The following is a 19,855-nucleotide window of genomic DNA, read 5'->3' on the forward strand; positions in this document are numbered from 1 at the left end:
CCCGCCCCACCCTGCTTATCACCCGCCTTTTAGGATCAAAGGGCTGAATGCACCACTCTTCAGCCTATGGCACCCCGTGCTGTCACCCAACCATTCAGGAGATTTTTTTCAAACAAATGCCTCTACCCTTCCCCTGTGCTGCCCTCACTTTGCGGCACACCCGCAATACTGTCTTGCCATGCCCCTCCAAGTCCTCCTTTCCTGTGGTACCTACAAAAACTTGGCGTGAGCTGCTGCGGTGTTAGTGCACCGGCTAACCTGCCAGCCTGTCTCGGCTGCCTGCACGTCCATTTGTTGTCTCTGGCTTTTGTCTTTTAAGCTGAGAAACTGTCTGAGGCAGGGATGCTTTCTTTCATCTGCTTTTACGCAGCACCCAGCCCAGCAAGGAGAGCTAGTTTCAGTTCCAAATAACGTGATTATTACCTACTCCGATTTTGGGAGGTAGATGTGAATTGAAAGGAGGGGGTGAAGGGCAGAGGAATGTAAAACAGAGTATTTAGGGCTTTACTTGGGCTGGGTGAGGATGGTTCTTCCCAGAGGGCAGCCCCCTGTGAGGGCTCTGTGCCCTCAGCTCATCTCAGACCTTTCCTTCCCACCTTCCATCCCTGCCTCCTCCTCGTCCTCATGCGGGCTCCCTCTCAGCGCTGGAGCAGGCACCTAGCAGATCCACACACAGGACTAAGTGCCCAAAACATAGGGGTCATAACACCTCAGAGGATGCTCTGAGCCAGCCACAGGGAGACAGGCATCTCCCCCAGGCCAGGTCCCGTTTGGGCCTTTATACAGAGGACCACTGAAAAGCTTTGTTATAGGCTGATTTGGGCCAGTCTTCAAGGTCCAAGTGGTGATGTAAGTACCAGCACTGAGGCTCCCAGCTCACATTGCTGCCATTGTTGGGCTACAGAAGAAGCCACTTTTTCCTCCTGGCTCCCCCTCGCAGCCATGCCCTGCAAAACCACCCCCCCCCCCCCCCCCCCGCACCTCCACGCGCTCCCCCTGCACGTGGCACAATGTGGCACCATCACACGCATCGGTTCGTGGCAGGACCTGGGCACAGGCTGCAGGGCTGCTGTGCTTACTGCAGTCCCTTGGCATAGACCGAGCTGGTGATTTGGGGAGTGTTTAGCAAGGAGGCTCGAGAAAAAGGTTTACAAGGGCAGCTTGGAGAGCTAGTCCTTGGACGAGTAATGAGTACACGGCATGGTCAGCGCATCCTGCAAACACTTAAGAGGGTGTAAAATACAGAAGAGGTATTATTTAGGGTGTGAAGTAAATGAAATACAACGTGCATACACATAGTGTAAGGACATGCCTATACATACACACACACACACATATATATCTCTATATTGTACACTGAGAACACACATTCATACACTATACTAGTTTATACTAAGTAGGAAACTTAGATGAAAAGAGAAACTTGCTGAATGCTGAGGAAAAATCCCTAACCATAAATTGTCCCAGTGAATGACCTAAGGGGAGGGATGGAAAGAATCCTTATTACTACAGCATTCAAAACCCATCAGAGCGAGTACCCTGCAACTCTTAAACTCTGCCTTGTAAAAGCTTTGTCTGGATAACCTTGAAGTTTCTCCATTCTTTATGTTTGAAGGGGCACAAAAGGCTTCAGCGAAAGCAAGCCACGCACCAAAAGGCTGTCTTTTTGTGCCAGCAAAATAAAAAGCTACCACAACGCGTAAAGGAACAGCGTCTCTATGAAGCGAGGGCAGCGATGCCGTAGCCCTGGTTGCTGCCTGGCCGGAGTGCCTGGGATGGGCGCTCGGTGTGCTCACGACAGTTGGGCGCAGGTCCCTGTGGGACCCCAGTCTCAGGGGGATCCTCTGTCACCTTGGGGTGCATGGAGTGGAACGGGGGATGAGACCCAGCTTGTTTATCACCTCCTGACTCCATATTCAAAGACAAGGAAAACAAGCACTGGAAAACTGCCACACTGGCTCCAGCTGCTGTTTGTAGCAACTTTTGCTAATTGGCTCCAACAGCTAACGAGGCAGCTCGCTATTTGCCCTGTTCTCCAGGTATGCTCTGTGGCAAGGGAAGGAAACTCTGAAAAAGGAAAGAAGCTTTCATACCCTAAACCAATCTTTTTTGAAGAGAAACCAATGCAGATGGGTTACTAAATACAGTCGGTCATGTATATTTTGCTTACTTACCAATAAATGACACAGGAAAGAACACTTTCTTCATTTTCTGTCACTTAAAACAAGGACTGAAGCACTAAACAAATAAACTGAAGTCAGTAAGTTTGATCCAGCAGCAGTCTCTCGTGAATCCAAATTCTACCTTCTCATCACAACTTGCTAGCTATGCTGAGAGATGCCACAGGAAGCCCTGAGACTTAGAGTGACTGAGGGAGTGGGATGTGCAGGTTACTCTAAAGCCTATCAGTGGTGGCTTGCCTAGGTTCCTTTGAAGATCCCAGTCTAAATGCTTGCTAACATGTGAGTATCAATGCCCTTCTAACGCCTGAACTCTGCAGAAAAATTTCTTGGGGGTTTCCCACTTACAAGGCAAAGAAAAGTCATGAGCATATACCCGTGGTCCAGGCAGGGAGGAAGACTGGAGGTTCACACTCCCAGAAAATGTGTCACCAGATGGGAGGGAGAGGGGAAGCGACCGAAGGGCAGTGCTGGCCGCGGTGCCTCCTCGGTGGGACAACACAGCGGGTGACGGGGCAGGAGGCGGCCGCGGACGGGGACATGTTGTGATGCTCCCACTGAGAGCGGAGCTCTTGCAAGGAGCTGGGGCCAGGAAAGGTCTTGCACCGGGAAGGAGCAGAGGGGAGGGGAGCGTGCACACACCTGGGGAGGGAGCCCACACAGCACCGAGCCCCAGGAGGGCCTGAAGGATCCCAGTATTGGGGCTGAAATGAGACAGGCTGCAATAGGGACAGAAACAAAAAAAAGCCCCAACCACATTTGAGCACTTTTGTTGCAGCTAAGAGAGAAGTAAAGGCATGGGCGGAGAGTAATTTGTAGAGACGGAGGCAACTTCAGACAGCCTTCCCTTACAGAGGGTTCTCTAACTTCCTCCACGCACTTGTGCGACTGACGTTAGCTCTTGCCAAAACCATTTTTATCTTTTTGTTTCATTTCATGCTTCTCACAAACCAAGTTTTAACAGTACTGCTGCAGTAAGCCCATACCCTTTGACTATCTTCGATTCGGTTTCTTGGTTGTAAATTCTTCAGGGTGCTTTCCCGTACGTTTGTATGTCTCCTAGCTCAGCAGTGGAGAGTGTTAGTAAAAAGAAAGAGGCAAAGTCACAGGAAAAACTGTGAAACTCAAAAGCTAGTGGTTTTGATAGCATTTGAAATTAAAATGCTGTCCACACTTTTATTATTACCCTTTTACAAGAACAAAGTGAATTGAGGTTTTACTGAAGCAATTTTGCAACATATTGTTTCCTGAAAATCAAATTCCTTACCAGAAGCCCATCTTTTACCAAATGAAAAAAAAATTATCAGAATTATGTAACTGATGCTGATAAGAATGCTGGTCAAGTTGTTTTAAACAAGCATGTCCTGAGATATCTTTCTGAAGAAAGAGCGCTCTGATAGTATTGATGAATTTTATGCAAAGCTCAAGAAAAATTACGTTTTTGGTTGAAGAAAGAAACCTCCTTTTCTGCTAGCCCCAGCATTCTGATCAGACAGAAAGACTGAAAAGCCATTTATGTTAATATATGGCTGAACCCTAAGGTGAGACGTTCGAACTCGAGCAAACCTAAATCATGGGAAGCCCAGTGAACGTCCCGGCTTCCCGCAGAGGGAGATGCAAGTGTCCAGCACCTTGGTAGCCTGTGCATCTGTGAGACTGAGCTTGAGCTTTGTAAGCCATACACGCGTGCTTAGCTTTGAAGGGGTGAGTAGCACCATTTACATAGTTGCTCACAAAGTCAAGGCTCCTCGTGCTGCAAGCTGAAACCACGCACGCACGCTTGCACGCACTTCACCACCACAACGGGGTTCCCATCAGACTCAAGGGAACCGGCGATGGTCACGCCAATAAAGTCACGCACAGTTGCAGAACAGGGGGTGGGGTGTGTGTGGGGGTGGGTTCTAGATCTGCATTGCACTAGGATTTAAATACAGATCTATTTGCCTAACTGCAGGCCTCTGAGCCCCAAAATGCTTTTCTCTTTGCGTTGCCAATTCTGGTCTCCTCTGAAAGTGCTCTGAACGTGGGGTTAAATGAAGCCTCGTACAGTGCTCCGGGGGGCAGGCGAGGTGCAAGCTTACGGAAGCCCAAGCCGTGACAGATACACACTTTCAAGAGCACACGCTTGCAGCCGCCGTCTCGAAAGCCGGGCCCTATCCCCCCGCTCAGCCCTGCGGTCCCCCCCCTCCCCGGGACACAGCAGCGCCCGGCCGCCCCTCGCGCGCCGTTTATGGCAGGGGAGGGACCTTTTGAGAAACGGGCGAGTAACCGAAAAAATGCGGCAGAACTCAACAGCAAGTAACGGCGGCGGGAAAAAGCGCGAAACAGGAAAGCGCCGGCGAGGCTCACGCCGTCCCCCACGGCGGTGCTCGGCGGGGACGGAACTGCTGCAAAAGCGGCGCAGGGCTGTTATCAGCCCCGCGCAGGGGCTGCGGTTTGCTCGCTCTCGCAACCCTTCTTCAACTGTCACTTGTTTTTCAACAAACAGGATGCCTCTGCTCAGGCTGACAGCTTCCCCGTAACTTCGGGGCGAGGGGTGACACGGGTCCTTCTCGCCGCCCCGGGGCCGCTCGGCTCGCTCCCCCGGGGAGGGCGGCTTCAGGTGCACCCCGGGCAGGGAGCCACGGAGGGGACAGACCTATCTCCTTCCTGCAGCCCCCCGCTGATGAGCAAAACAAGAAGCGTGCGGTACAGGCTTGGCTGCATCGGAGAGGAAAGGCGGAGCTTCCATCTTTCTCGCTTTTTTTTTTTTTTAATTATTCCACCTAAAAGCAGTTATTAAGGAAGTGCTTGTGCTACTTTTAGGCACCAAGGGCACATCCAAGCTGCTCACCTCCTCTCCGGTCTGTGCAGCAGTCACTGATGTCCCATGGCACGATGGCCGCAGGGACGTGGAGAGCACGATTTCTCTGCTACGCAGTCCCCCTGCACAGGCTGGAGCGAAGGCACAAGGCAGGACTGGTTTAATGGAGATGCTACCAGAGGAGGCAAAGGAGCGACTGCCCTCACAGCCAGCGGCAGAGCCAGGGCTCCTGACACCACTGCTGGGGAGCTCCTGCTGCTCGTTTTCACCCCAGTGTTAGTAAAAACCCTGCACTAAGCTTGGCTGCTCAGGCTCCTCAAGAAGCGTATTCTGTTTTTCAAGGTCGCTTGGGCTATCCTATGGGGAAGCCTGCTGTCTCTGCAAACAGGCGAGGTACCAGTCTGGGTTTCTACTCAGAAGTTAGATATGGGAAAAGCAAAACACTCTCTGCCTTTGGTCTGATAATCGCCTTGCCAAAGGTTAGCCTCTGTCAGCAGAGGCGGAGCCTGTGCCAACGGCAGAGCAGCCTTTGCAGCAGGGCTGCAGCAGGGCTTTCTAACCTGCAAGATTTTCTGGTGGTGCCCAGTGGTCTGGCAGATAAACACTAGAGAAAGCAGAAAAAAATACCGCTCTAGAATTAAATTTCTTTTAAAAAATGAAGGTTTCCTTTAGAAAGACTTTCTGCAAAAAAAGAAAAAACACTTCTAAAGTGATGCATAGTTTCTTCTCACGTCTCCCTGTCCCACAACACCAACCTCCAGCTTTGCTGGACCCCGGGATGTTTTCAGGGGGTCTCCAAGCAGTGTTGTTTCCAGTTGGGTTGGTATGACTGAACTGTACCCTACTCCTGCTCTCCCTGCCCATGGCCACCCCCCTGCTCTGCTGGCACAGGGAGGTGCAAAGCATCACCTACTGCCAAGATGGTGCTAAGCCAGGCTGGAGAAAACTCTAATGCACCTCTCCTCCTGGATCTGAAGTTCTAACGAGCTGAACGAGTCTTGTATCACAAATTGTTTGTCAGCTAGTCTTACTTCTTTTCCTGTTCCCATATTGTCCACAAGCAGCTCATAATATTTTCAAGTTCTCTTGCTGCTCAAAAGTAATTGGAAAACATTTTTTCCTGGATTTTCTTTATGGTTCGCTATTTGAACTGGATTGCCCAGCTGCAGCCGGAGATGTACAATATCTGGGCCCTGAAATAATGAGACTAATGCTAAGGCAACTTTCTGATGAAAACATCTACTTGATCAAACTTGAAATTCAAAGTAAACAAGCGATCATTTTGTAGATAGTGGGGCTCAGATCTGCAAGTTAAAAAAATTGAGGTTCTGTTTCCACGTTTCTCTCCCCCGCACTTCTGATATGACCACTCTTCCCTGGTTCTTCAGCCATGAAGATGAGGAACATGCTATTCCCAGAGCAGTTTAAGCAGCTTCTGAGTGCATTTGACTACCTTTGTGTATCACTTTGGCCCAGTGCACGCCAAACTGAACTGCAAATCTCCTTTATCAGCCTGCTTTTCTGTGGAGGCAGTGCTTATGTGATCACTCCCATTCTTTCTGCACTTCTCCTAGCTTTTCTGGTTTGTGGGCCAACTTTAACTAAATTTGATAGAGCAGAAGTGGTCTTAAGTTCCTACAGCTTTCACGAAACATGGCAGTAGCAGAGAGGTTCTGTCAGCGCTCCCAGCCGAAGGGTGCCCAAGAGAGATTTTAGAGATTCCTCAAGAAGAGAAAAACCTTTGATCAGATTAAAGCCTTATCGGTTGCTAGAGAATGCAGCCACAAGACCCGTGTCTGTAGGAAATCAGCCTTCACTAGTTCTGCCTAGGACAGCATGTCTTGGCTTTTTAAATGCATCAAACTAGACTTGAATTCAGAATGAGGGCTGCTTCCGTCTGAAATTTTACCATAAACCCAACATTTCCATGGAGAAGATTTTTAGTGGTTTTGCATGCTTTCAATCAAACGACCCAAATTAGCTTTTTGAAATTTCCCGGTGAAGCAAGGCTTACCCAGAAAAGAACATGACAAATTCTCATGAGAAGTTTCCCACAGCCCCAGTAGCATGAAAGCTTTTTACCACATTACACTGCTTGTGGGGAAGGCCCACATCATTAACAACCCAATGAGAGCATTTGGATTTAATAGAGTTAATATACACAGCATAATTACCCATAGTGTTTGAGGCAGATCTCAATCCATCCCTATCCTAAGTGCTTCCCCAAAAATTCCTTAACAATAGGACAAGAACATTTATGATGTCACTGATCACATCATCAGCATCCACTGTTGCTCGAGACAGGTCTTGGTATGCTCCAGTTTCAAGTATCTCCCAAATAATAACACTAAAAAAATCTCATGTTAGCATCCTAAAGTTGCATGGGGCTCAGGCATAGTAACACAGAGGTCCAACACTAAGTATCGTAAAGAAAGTAACTACTAATGCTGCAAAGGGCTTCTGGTTTGGTGGAGGCCATACCCTGTGCTGGGCTGATGTCCCCCTTGCAGAATGCAAGCCAGCATGATTAGTATTATTTATTTTTTTATTGTAAGGCACACTGAAAGGTAATGCTACAGTAAGATTGAAAAAGAAAAAAAATATCCTGCAGGTATAATCTTTAGTACTTGAAGCAACCCTTTAGCTTAATATCCTCACCACTTTTTATCTACCACATCATAACTTTCATCAGAACTCTGACAAGCTGCCTACCAAGTTTCACATCCATTAGTGTATGCTAAACATGAAAATGTAAGATGCTAAGAAACTAGTCTAGAAATACTTCTCTTTTCCTACCTCTGTTCTCCCTCCTACACCCAGCACACACCACCTTCGAGCTTTGCATTGATTTCATTGCATTACCAAAATTAAACTAACAGGCTAAGTCTCATGCAGAAGCCTTCTGAGAGAGGCTTGAACAAGGAAAGCAAGAACCCACAGAAACACACACCTGTTGATCCCATGGCACCCTACGCATACTGTAATAAGCTTGAGATTTCAGGGAAAAAAAATCAGAAACCTTGTAGATGTATTCACCACTTACATAGAAAGGACCAAATACACAACATGTTGTCTCAGGGCTATCTGCAAGCTTAGCAATTAAAGAGTAGGATTGCATACCAGCACCACAAGAAGCCAGTCCTTCCATCCCTTTCTGACTTTCTGTGTCAACTGGAAAGGGATGGGGCTGCAGACAGCACAATCAAAGGGGGCCGGTACCAGGTGCTGGTCACAGAAGCGTGGTTTCTTTTGGCCACCTGTATCCAACTAATTCTAACCAAAGTGGGAAGACAACAATGAAGAAAAGGTCAATAATTTAATAAGCTGGTAGGATGATGTTATGAGCAGGGGATTTAATTCAAACACTGAGCTCCTAAAAACACCCAAACAAATGCCAGTGGATTATTCTTGGAGAACAACCTGTGGGACTTGCCTATATTGCATTACTCTGGCTCTGGCTGGCTGGCTGGCAAAGGCAGCTCCAAACACCTGTGTCTCAAATGTCAGCAGCTGGGGCTGGTGTCTTTGTCACCCACCGATCCCCCGAAATCGTGTCAGCTACAGTTGGTTGTGAGTATGCCCTATTCAAGCTGGAAAATCCAATACCCAGCGGAAATAGTCCTGTGTCCCAGAGGTTTGCTGAGGAGAAGTACCTTTGCTAATACAAGGGCTTAATCAGGCACGCTGCTTCTGCCACACAGTAGAATACTTCTTCCCCTTCTTGCTCTCTTCCTGACTTTCTCACCCTCCCTTCTGAGCTGGGTTCTGGAAAGAAATGCTTGGTATGGATTTTTTCATGCATACTCCTTCGCAGTTAAATATATGATCTATATTTTTTTTTTCCCTTCACTATGTGGTAACTGAAGGCATTTTGGTCTCCAGATGCAGAAATGAAAACTAGCAGCAAAATTAGCAATGTAAGTCATACACTAGAAATGTTTGGGTTAATTTGTTCGCGGCAAATGTTGCAAACAGCAGCATTCTATAAAAACCTCAATGACAAGGTAGTTTGTTTTCTTACCAAGGAAAAATAAGTGAGGGAAACTTTGCTACAGCTAATTATCTCCTAAAATAGGACAGCTAATGTTTTCATATAGGCTATATTTCTAATTCTGATTTCAATCTCTCTTTGAACTGCAGTTTCAAATAAGGAATGCCTTAATGTTGCTTGTATTTCCTGCGAGCGAAAAAAAAAATTCCAACAAGACCTTGCAAGAAAAGGGGCTGAGATGTTAACAAGTGAGGAACTTCAGACAGAAAGGAATTTGGGGAACAGTGAAAAGAATTTCCTTGAAAAGGAGTTGGAATCTGACAACAAATTTCTGTTAAATCATGTTTTGTATCTTTTTTTACCAAGACGGCTGCATGAACAAGTTGTATTAGCCTGACCCTTCAGAGGAGGCTACAGTTTTAGGCAGGAATGCTCAGTTACTGGCTTAAGTCATGTACATGGGAGAAAACGTACCGAGCTGGCACCTCGTGTCGCCGGGGTTAGCTGTGCGTGTGTGCCGCTCGGTCGGCAGCTGCGCGACTTGTGCAGGGAAGTCTCTGCTGCGGGGGCTGCGGGGTATGCCGGGATTTGTTCAGGAACAAGCTGGAGACTGAGCAGTATTTGCTGAAGATATTAGCAAATAATAAATGAGAGCATGTTTGACACGGAGAGAATAATTCATAAGCTAAAGATGAAAATAGTGTTGAAAAATTGTTTGCCGTGAAAGGGTCTTTCGCCTCCCCCTCCTTACTTTAGCTGGCCCAGGGTTGCGAAGCCAAACCCAGCTGCTGCCGTGAAGGAGCAAATTTACTATTTACCCGTAGCTGCTGTGGAGCAAAACGTGAGATTTTGCTCTTAGTTCTGAACAGAGCGGAGGATGGGTGGAGATGCCCGATGGGGAAGCCATCTCCAGCCGTACGGCAGGATGCCCAGGCCCGGGCAGGGGTGGGGGCAGCCCTGGCTCCCCGATGCCCTTTGCAGGCCTTCCCGAAAGCAGCAGGCAGACCGAGGGTGCTCTCTTTGTCCAGCTGTAGCCCTGAGCTTGTACGACACCACCTAATCCCCCCGGACACAGTGGGGGTCTGTTGTATTTCCTAATCCCTCTGGCTAGAGTGGGCTTTTCTGAAGGCTGAAAGAGGATATGAGGCAGCCTGAAAAACCTCCGACCACTTCTGTTTAAATAGCGCTTTTGATCTCCAACTGGTGCGGTTTAGTCAAAGCAGCAACACACCGAAACCTGCAGGACACGGGCCTACGGAGCTGCTTTGTGCCCGGCTCCACGCGGGCCGGGGACGTGCCCGAAGCATGGAGCTGCTGGAGGGAGGGAAGGAGCGGGAGGGGGCTGCCCTAATGGGCCTGTGAAAAGCAGCCGGCCCGTCAGCGGGCAGCTGGAAATGCGATCTCTAACTTGCACGGTGCCATTTTTTATTCAGCAGCTCTTGCGAGCATGCCAAAAAGGGCAGAAAGCGCCGGGACGCCGCTCCAAAGAAAAGGCAGGTTGTGGCACAGAAGGGGAGCGAGTCTCAGCCCTCCATATTTCACGTTGTTAACACCTTTATCTGGAGGAGAACAGCCATCACAGGTCTCATCCAATGCCCAAGGATGTCATGCAAGTCTTTCCACTGGTTTTGTTGGCTCTTGGATCAGGTGCCACGTACACAAAATCTTGGGCCGCTTTAATTGCCCCAGTAAAATGTGAACCTACAGCACCTTTCCTTGTATAGACATCTGTCTAATGACATAACTTCACCCCACAGGGGAGCTGTAAATGCCTCTTTGTGTTGTTACATGTCTAGTTACAGCAGATCACTCTCCCAAATGGGAATGGACTTATAAAAGTGGTCATACTGGTAAAGATTATTCCTATGTAGTAAAGGAAAGAAGCTGTTTGGGGCTAATGTAGCTTTTCTGCTGCATAGTTTAAAGTAGATGCACCTTAAAACATCAGTACAAAATAATATCACTCCTCAAAAGTAGTACTCAAAGTTGTTTGGACTGTGTATAAAACTGTAAAAAAATTACTATTTGCATTGCAATCCCTATTAGGAGGGAACCCCCACAACAATGAAAGTTCTGATTGTTACACTAAAATTTAAGTGGTTCACCACTTTTGAACTCAAGAAGTTTATCCTATCACTTTTTTTTTACCTAGGCAAACTAGTCACATTCTTTAGTTTCCACAATAGCCCAACAAACTGTACTTGAAACACCTCGTTTCATTTAGAAAAGCAAATAATTTTCTCCAGTGCAGCGAGGTGCAGACAGAATAAATTCCTGTTCGTATGAGACCTGAATCTTGGTTTTAATATGCAAGTTATTTTATGCTTAGTGTAAAAAATGCGTGGGTGTTTAGCACCTTATATTATCACTTTTTACAGGCTTGGTGCAGAAGGTAAAGAGAGAATCATTGCAAAGCCTAAGATTTCTTTTTTCCTTTCAGAAGCGGCCATCTCTCCAGGCTGTGTTGGTGGAGGTCCTTAGAAAGCACATGGGGGGCAAACCACACACGTTATCTGACCCCCAGGCTTGGGTTCAGATGAAATGGTGCCAACAAAACAGGAATCAGGTTGGTGTAGACGCGTGCTCAGTGATCTGGTGAATGTAGGTCTGCTTAGGACCCCGCATGAAGTAACCTCTGCAGCTCCCTGCCCTGGAGTCCGCAGAGATGCGATGGACGCTTTGCAAAGCGTTTGGATGATGTATATAGGATCAATTAAACCTCTCTATATTGCAGTAACTGATTCGTCGACCCCTGTGCAAATGGGGTTAATGAGGTCTTAACTTGAGCGTATCTTCCAGATATGAATTCTGTTACACCCAGCCTATGCAAAACCCAAAGCTCATTTACATATAGGTCCTGAAAAACAGAAGCATTTTACAGAAGTCTGATATTATCTAGTAACTATTGTAAAATAAATTGCATTTCGTATGTATTGGGTGTAGCATGTAGTCTCATGTCAGTATCCTGCTCAGGATGATGTGCAACATGGACAAATGGTCAGCAGCCATGGCAGCCTTGCTGTGTGGAGACTGACCATACAGGTGAGGCCTCCTCCTCGTTGCTGTGGATAATATGCCATAAATAATTGATCCACAGCAATATTTCCTAAGTAAAAGAGACAAAACCTTTCATTCTCAAGCCATAGTTCTGCCAGCTGGAGTCACATGAATTACACTTGCACCTTAATGCTACGTTTCTTTCAGCCCCCATGTCAACACTGGCATTCAGAATTCACCTCCTGTCTTATTCACGACTTCATGTTTTTCTTGCAGGTTTCTTTGTTCTTAAAGGACAAACCGAGCCCCAATGCAGTTGATGGCCATTTTGTCCCTGTCTGGGACATTATTATCCTAAGAATTGGCTCTGGGGCATGCTTTCTGCTCCTGGTCATGTCTACAGAGAAAAGGGGAAGTGTGCCTGCAGGCATGTGGGAGTAAAGCAGTGCTAGCTTAAATCAACCCAGCTCATATAATAACAGTAGTGAAACCCCAGAGGTATGTCTCTCGCCCCCGCTCACCACCACGGTGTGTACTGACGTCTTCCAGGGTTTGGCTGGTGGTGACTTCCACCCATGCGATTGCATCTGTCTGCGTTAGCCTTGCTAGACAGATGAAAGCCTTCATTTTGCTGCGCCAGCTTGCCTTCTACTACCCTTTGATACTGCAGCAAGTATAAATAGAGACCTGAGCGCTGGCAGGCCAGGAAGCTGGTCTGGTCTCCCCACTGCAGAGGCTGTGACACCGCACTCTCAGCCCTCGCTCAGCGCGTTCGCAGCGCTTACCTTCGCCAAAGCAGGCAACTGCAAGGCACTTTAGCAATGCTTACAGAGCTTGCTCGGCATCCTTCAGTGTTTGTTCAAGGCTTCTGTAAGTGCCCCGATACCTCTGAGGCACGCACCTGGCCAGCACGGCACAGGTGTATGCCATAAAACCAGCTAGAAAATGGACTTATGAGAGATGGAGGTGGTGCGGAGGCTGAGAAGGTGCAAGGCATTTGTCACAGAGGAGACAGGATGCTCGGCCCCGCGCTGTACCACTTCGCCCTGAACCTGCCAGGTATTTTGCAAACGGTCATCTTTCTCTTTCAAAGACCACAAAAAGGCACTTGAAGGCCTGGGTCAATGCCTTCTGAGGCTGCTGATTTGACGAGGATTGCAGGGCTTGCCCTAAGTACAGCCAAGTGAAATGCTTACAGCAAATCATGTAAAACTTGACAAGTTTCAAGTTTCCTCGCACCGCATTCACGGAAAGATTTGTAAGGGAGGTAAGCCTTTCAACTTACAGTCAAAACCCTACCTAAGGGCAGCTTCTGAGCACATCTCAAAATCACAGTTTCAGTGTGAAACCAGACAACAGAAAACACACTGCAAGACAAAATACTCAGAAGGCAAAAGAAAAAGCCCCAAGCCCCTGACTCGTACTGCTTTTGGGTTCACTGGAATCAGAAACTCAAAACAAAAAGCACAAGCTGAACAAAAAACAACAGATAGATCAAAGCCGGAGAAAATGTTCTCACAGATCTTTGTGAAGTGAAACTACCCAACTTCACAGAGTTTCACTTGTGAGCAGAAGTGGTGAGCCCTGTGGACAGTATTAAGGATGAATTGGAAACTCTACTAGGTAGCAGCTACAGTCACTCTCTACTTCCATGCTTTCACCATCAGTTCTTCTATGCCTTTTTTTTTTTTTCCTAGTTCAATTGTCTGAATACATCTGTATAGAGAATGTGATGTTTTGGACTAAAATGTATCTTGGTCGTAAGCCCAGGCCCTACTTTGCTGGGAGCTAAGTGTAAGAAAAGGCAATTCTTTTGAAAACTGATTACATTGGGAATCTGTATATATAATTTCTAGTCTCCTTTCCACTGGCAGCAAGAATAACGTGTCTTGCATTCAGTTTTGCTGTGGATATGCTGGTGCACGCATGGACTTCACTGATGTACTGCGGACCTTTGTAGGTGCGATACTGCTCCAAACAGCACCACTGTTGTCACCCCGTGCAGTTCACTAATAGACTTCAGAGAGGAGATATCCCTACTACTCATCTACTATTTGGGAAGCTGACTCAATTCTATACAAATATTATCCATCCTCTTAAGATGACAGAAGAGGTAATGAAGTAGTGTAATGTTTTCTTGTCCTTCTCTCAGACCAGTGATTCACCGAGCCAGTGGTCTGTCTCTCTCCGCGGCCAGTACCAGATGTCACAGAGGAAGCCACAATTCATTTTGCAGATGACAGACCTGCTTACATGGGAAGCTTTCTTTCCAAGTTTTAACAGAGATCGGTTTGTGCCGTGGAATACGGCAGTGAAAGACGAAAGGAGAACTTAACCCTTCCAAAGCTTTTTTTTTCTTTACCTGTCTGGTACCTATTGAGAAACTGTTACGTATATACAGACCCAGCTGTTTTAAGGATCCTGCTAAACTCTTGGTTTCAATGGTATTTTACGACAATGAGTTCTAGGCTGTAATCACCCACTGTTTAAAAAAAATTTCCACCATACCTTGCCCCATTGACTAAGCACAGAGGAAGGAATAGGAGTGAGTGGGTGAGCTGACTCTCAGACTTGTTTCAGGAAAAACCCAAACGAACAGAAAACACAAGTAAATAAATAAAAACTGGACAAAAGTACTGAGCAAGCACATCCTTGCACACTGCAATCAGCAGGAACACAGAAAATCTGTCAGGCTCATGCCCCTGCAGTGAAGGCGTTGCGTGGCCCGTCCTGAGCTGCCCCACTGCACGCGGGACTGCCTCCTCCCTGTGCGCAGCCTGATGCTCGTGGCAGCCACCCCACCCGAAATGCCGCATGCCCACATTTAAACTCACACCCTGCGTCCGGGAGGCCTGTGCTGGCACGGGGAAGACAGAGATGCCAGGTGGGATTTAGATTCAGGTGGTCCCTCTCCAGCCAGTCTCAATCCATCCTCTTAACCAGAGCCAGAGCTACTTCTTCCTTGCCCTCCTGCCGGGGCTGCTGGACCCGTACTGCTGCCCAGCAGCCCATCAGGCACCCACACATTTTGGCACAAGCAGCCCAAGCATCCGATGGAGGTCAGAAGCTGTGTGGTGCAGCCCTCCTCCTCCACCAAGCTACCAGGGCCAGCCAGGTACTCTGCGGCAGCCTCCTACGTGCAAATCCTTGCCCCACGCATGCAGGAGGAAGATAGGTTTCCCTTCAAATTATCACTTACCGAGGCATCACAGCTGGCAGTTTCTGCAGAGCACCAGCCCACCCAAACTTTTTCCTGCAGCTGGCATTCCCCCTTAGCTCCTGAGCCCGCTCTGCATTTCACCCTTGCTCTGCACAGCGGTACAAGAGGACCTTTTGCTAACACCCCTGCCCGGCCCTCTGGGCACCATTTCAGAGGTGCAGCAGCAACCACTGGGACCCAAGCACGTCCCCTTGGCATGTGGCAGGGTGTCAAAGTTGGATGAGCTTCTCCTGTTGGTGGAACAACCTTAGAGTTGTACAGAGAAATGCCTTTGCCGTTTCCTTAGGATTGCTTCTGCGTAGCTTTTAGAAGCAATTATGTCTGTTTTTAAATCCAAGAACAGTACTTTCTTTGCCACTCTTGGTTTAGGTATAGACTCTCTTCCCTCTCAAATAGCAGGATGATGCAGATATTCATTCTGTGTTCTGAAGCAAAATTCTTCAGGATTTCACAAATTACTTTCACAAACTTGCCAATATCACTGGCCTTCATATGCATTTAAAGCTAAACAGACTGTTCTTTTGGGGTTATGCCTTAGCAGTCAAACTAAACCGTGATTATGTTCTAGTCATGACAAAAATGCAGTTTGTTTTCTATTCAATTGCATACACCAGCAGTGCGGGGATGATACCTTTATTTCCGACCAGAGAGCTACCTCAGAGCTGGAGTTTGGCTCTTGTGGTAAAGTACGGTCCAAGGCAGAGCTGCCATCCGACAATCTCTTATTAATGCCCACATGATAAAGGGCAAGCCCATCTGGGGAATCTGCAAACCAGCCATAACCCTAAGTCCTTGCTAAGACTGTCATCACAACACATCACTACACTGAGTGTGAATGGTTAAACACTCAGTCTAATATTTTGGCCTAGGATAAAATCTCTTGATCTTACCAAAGCAGTATATTCATCTTTGTCAGACACTTTACCCCTTGCTTCACAGGAATTCCTATGTTCAGGTCTCACAATGTTTCTCAAGGCTTTTAAATGCAAAAAGGCTCAAACAGAGAGAAGCCTGTGTAAATCAGACATTGTGCAAGTTTTTTCTTCTAGTGAGCCAAGGTTTTTATGAGCTTTAGTTCAATTTCCTATTCACAAGATGCAGTTATTATTTTATAATGCTGACACAAATTAACCCTTTGTTACAGTTCAGGCAGGCTGCAAAAGTGCTGGAAAACCTTCTCTCTCCCTTACGCAGTGACAACATAGTTTATGCTATTGTGAAAAGATAGGTTTCTTCTACTGGGTGAGTGAATGAAAGTACATGGCAGTGTTGGGTACAGGGCATCTCCCAGAGAAACGTGTTTTTGGCATAGTTACTTCTAGCATATGACCACTTCTGCTAGTATCACCAGTTCTAGAGGGCTGAAATCATTATCAACTTGCTACCCTACTCCTCACGCGTCACCCTCTGCAGACAAACATTTACTCCTAGGGAGGTCTCATACGCTGAGAGCGTGAGACTGCAGATGTAGGCTTGGGTAACAGGGAGCCTCCGCTCACATACAGCGCCAGGGACTTTAGGAGTCTCCCAACGTAAATCCCATCACAAGGCAAGGCAGAGCAACTAACTTTCAATGAGAAGCAGTATGTTTAGGTATCGGTGTCCACGGGTCCAGTCAGGGAAGCCCTTCAGAGCAGGAAGAGGTTCTTGGTATACAGTTTTATTTAACATTTGCAAAAGAAGAAACCCTCCATGGCTGGGCATTATTTGGCATGTTAGAGCTAAGAAGAAAGTACGCACAGTGTATTTTTCCATGTTGTAAAAGTGCTCTGCTGGAGTTCATTTCCATTTGATAAGAAACGAACAAAATGTTGCACCACGAGTCTTCATTGCCTCGATTAATTAATAAAAAATATAACAAAGGCAAAACCAGGAGTAACCTTCTTTGCATATTGAAATAATTAGACCTTGCAGCAAAAAGGAAAATGAGGAAAAAGTGCCCTCCTGGAAAATATTATGCTTCATGCTATTTAGAGCCCCATAAAAACCCTGCAAAAAGATTAGCTATTCTGTCTTCCTTTGCAGGCAAAATTATTAGGAAACATTACAGGACAGTTTAACGCCCTTAAGAAGTTAAAAGAAGTTATGGGGTGGGGTGATATCATGTAATTATCTAGGCATCCTTTAAAAACTGTATGTGCGCTCTTTAATACAACAGTCTCCAACAGGTCTCATTTTGGCCCCCCCACCCAAAAGACATCGCTGTGTTGACCCAGCCAACCAGCCAACGCACATGAACCTGTGTTGAAGCTTCAATAAAACCAGCAAATCCATCCTTTTACTATGAATCTTGCTACGATAGAAGTTTAAACTAGACCCTTGCTGATGCAGTCCTAGATTTGAGAAAGAGATGGAGTGATGTTTTTCTGCGGGTTGCGCTGCAGCAGGACGCTTAGAAATGCTCCTACCCTGTACTCCTAACGCCAAGCCCAGACCGTGAACTGAAAGAAGCCATTAGGAAAATGAGGCCGTCATTAAAAGCAGAGCTGGTAATCATTTGAATGCGTTCAGCAGGCAGAGCATGCCACTGGAGGTTTCAGTATAATCCTCATCTCTTTACCTAGCGGCAGAAGCGAGGACCTGGTGTGGTGTGATAGAAAAAGGGCCATATCCTTTGTGGTGTACCACATTCAATTAATATGTCAGGCTTTCTACGTCTGTCACTGCTCGCAGGGGCTGGAACAATGGTTCTGCTTCCCCACTCCCCTCTTTTTTCCCAATTTTCACATAGTATCAGGCTAAGAAAGAGTTATGGATTTCCTTCTCAGAGAACTGCATGGACTGATAAAGTGAAATCCACGGCACAAACCAGCTTGTTATTTTTCCTTTTACCTCACAATTTCAGTTAAGAGAGAAAGTGTAATAAATTTTGGCGGGAAAAAAAGAAAAAAGACGGTTTGGGACATTTCAAATGACCAGTCTATGAAAACACTATTGAGAAATAGGGGTGGGAACAACCAACCCTAGGGATGATTATTTTTCTTGCTCCCAGGCCCAAGCATTACTTTTGCTGCGCTCAGGATTTTGAAATTGTGCGAAGTTCATTTGAGTAAAGAAAGGAACAAAAAGGGAACTGCTGGAAAACTGTCACAGCCTTCCACGCTCAAACACAATATTCTTTCGCAACGATGAAGCATTTGCTTTATAACTCAACTGCAGCGCTGTTGCCCAAGCTTTTCTAGCACTGTACAGCAGGAGTTTGATCTTGCTTGTGCTGGGTACATACCAGGATCTGTGCCTGGGTTGCCAAAACTGGATGAGTATCTTATGGTATCTAGCATAGGACCTCTAGCCTAGCAAGATTCTAGCACAGTCCACGAAGAAACACAAAATACTGGTTCTATAATAATGTTAACAACAATAATGGCAACTGTTATAAGGAGAAGGATAAAACCCATTCTGGAGTGTTGAGCTAAATCACTTGCTGGATTAACCAACTCCTCCTTTTCTGAACAAATCGGTCCTTGGTCTCCAACCAGCTGCTCCCAGGCTCTCTGGGCTCCTGCCTGCAATACGACCTCTGCTGTCCCCAGCCCGTCCCGTGGGCTGGCTGTGCTCTGGCACTCGCTGCAAGCACTGCCTCATGAGGTTCACTCTGTTTGTTATTTTATCAGAAGTACAAAATTTCCTCAATAAGTCTTCCTGTGCTACAGATTAAACAGTAAACAGTTGGGTGAGCTTAAAAAAAAAAAAAAAAGAAAACCATGAAAAAAAAAAAAGGCTGACGAAATGCAGGAAGATCCTTCTTGTTATTCTAGCAGTATTGCTTCCTTTGCTCGGTGGGGGTGCTGGGGAAATGTCAGCACTGCGAGCACCGCAGAGCAGTTAGCTGCTTTTTGCTCACCCTTCAGCATCTCCCCTGCCTGGGCTAGAAGGTGCTGCGTGCCTAGATTCAGCTCTCCTCTGGTGCCAGGAAAGACAAATGTAGAAAAGCTTTTGACATGGGGGAGGAAAAAAAGAACTGAAGCAAGGCGGGAGAGCGTGCAGGCTGCCCTCCGCCCGCGTCCCACTCGAGGGAGCACTGACCCGCAGAAGCGGCGGGATGCCCGTGGAGCCGCTGCTTGTTGTGACACAGCAGCTGGGACGAGCCTTCCGCATTCCCCAGCCCGCTTATTAATACGAATAACTCATGACTCACACCGGCACCGCCAGCGAGGCCGGGAAAATGTAGTCTGTAACTATAAAGGGTTATGAAGTGCTGCTCTCTGGCAGCAGCCCGGACGAGCTCGACGAGCAGTCTGCAACGGGCTTTGTGTGCCTTGTCATCCGAACGGATGCAGCCCTGCTGCAAAAAGGGCTTGAGCTGTCAGAGGGCTCGCATGAGAAGGCGAAAAGTCCAGCTGAGGTATGAGCTATTTAGGTAGGTAGTTACGAGGAAGCGGACAAGTTTCTGGTGCCAGTCCCTGGCTTACTTGTATGAATAACCCATGACTAAACCATTAGCTCCACGGGGGGTTGTGAGAATGTTAGAAGGAGCCTCTGAGTGCACTTGGTCACTGGTGAAGAAAGACAGATTACTGGGTGAAGCCCTTCATTCCCTCCCGCCCTGTGAGCCTTTACAGGACTGCTTCATTTCTCTAGGGGTGGCTGCAGCTGATAATTCACGGTCATCCAAGACCTGCATGGCATCAACAGAAACTGAATTTATCCACATCGCTTCTCTC

At 47.1% G+C, this 19,855-nt stretch overlaps 1 protein-coding gene across 4 annotated transcripts in view; it reads right to left on the bottom strand.

Moving 5' to 3' along the window:
* The window catches only part of RUNX1 (RUNX family transcription factor 1), a 175,724-nt gene that overhangs the window by 154,866 nt on the left and 1,003 nt on the right, over window positions 1–19,855 (bottom strand). The window lies entirely within an intron of this gene.

Source organism: Grus americana, chromosome 1 (genome assembly GCF_028858705.1).
Source record: "Grus americana isolate bGruAme1 chromosome 1, bGruAme1.mat, whole genome shotgun sequence".
NCBI classification, from domain to species: Eukaryota; Metazoa; Chordata; class Aves; order Gruiformes; family Gruidae; genus Grus; species Grus americana.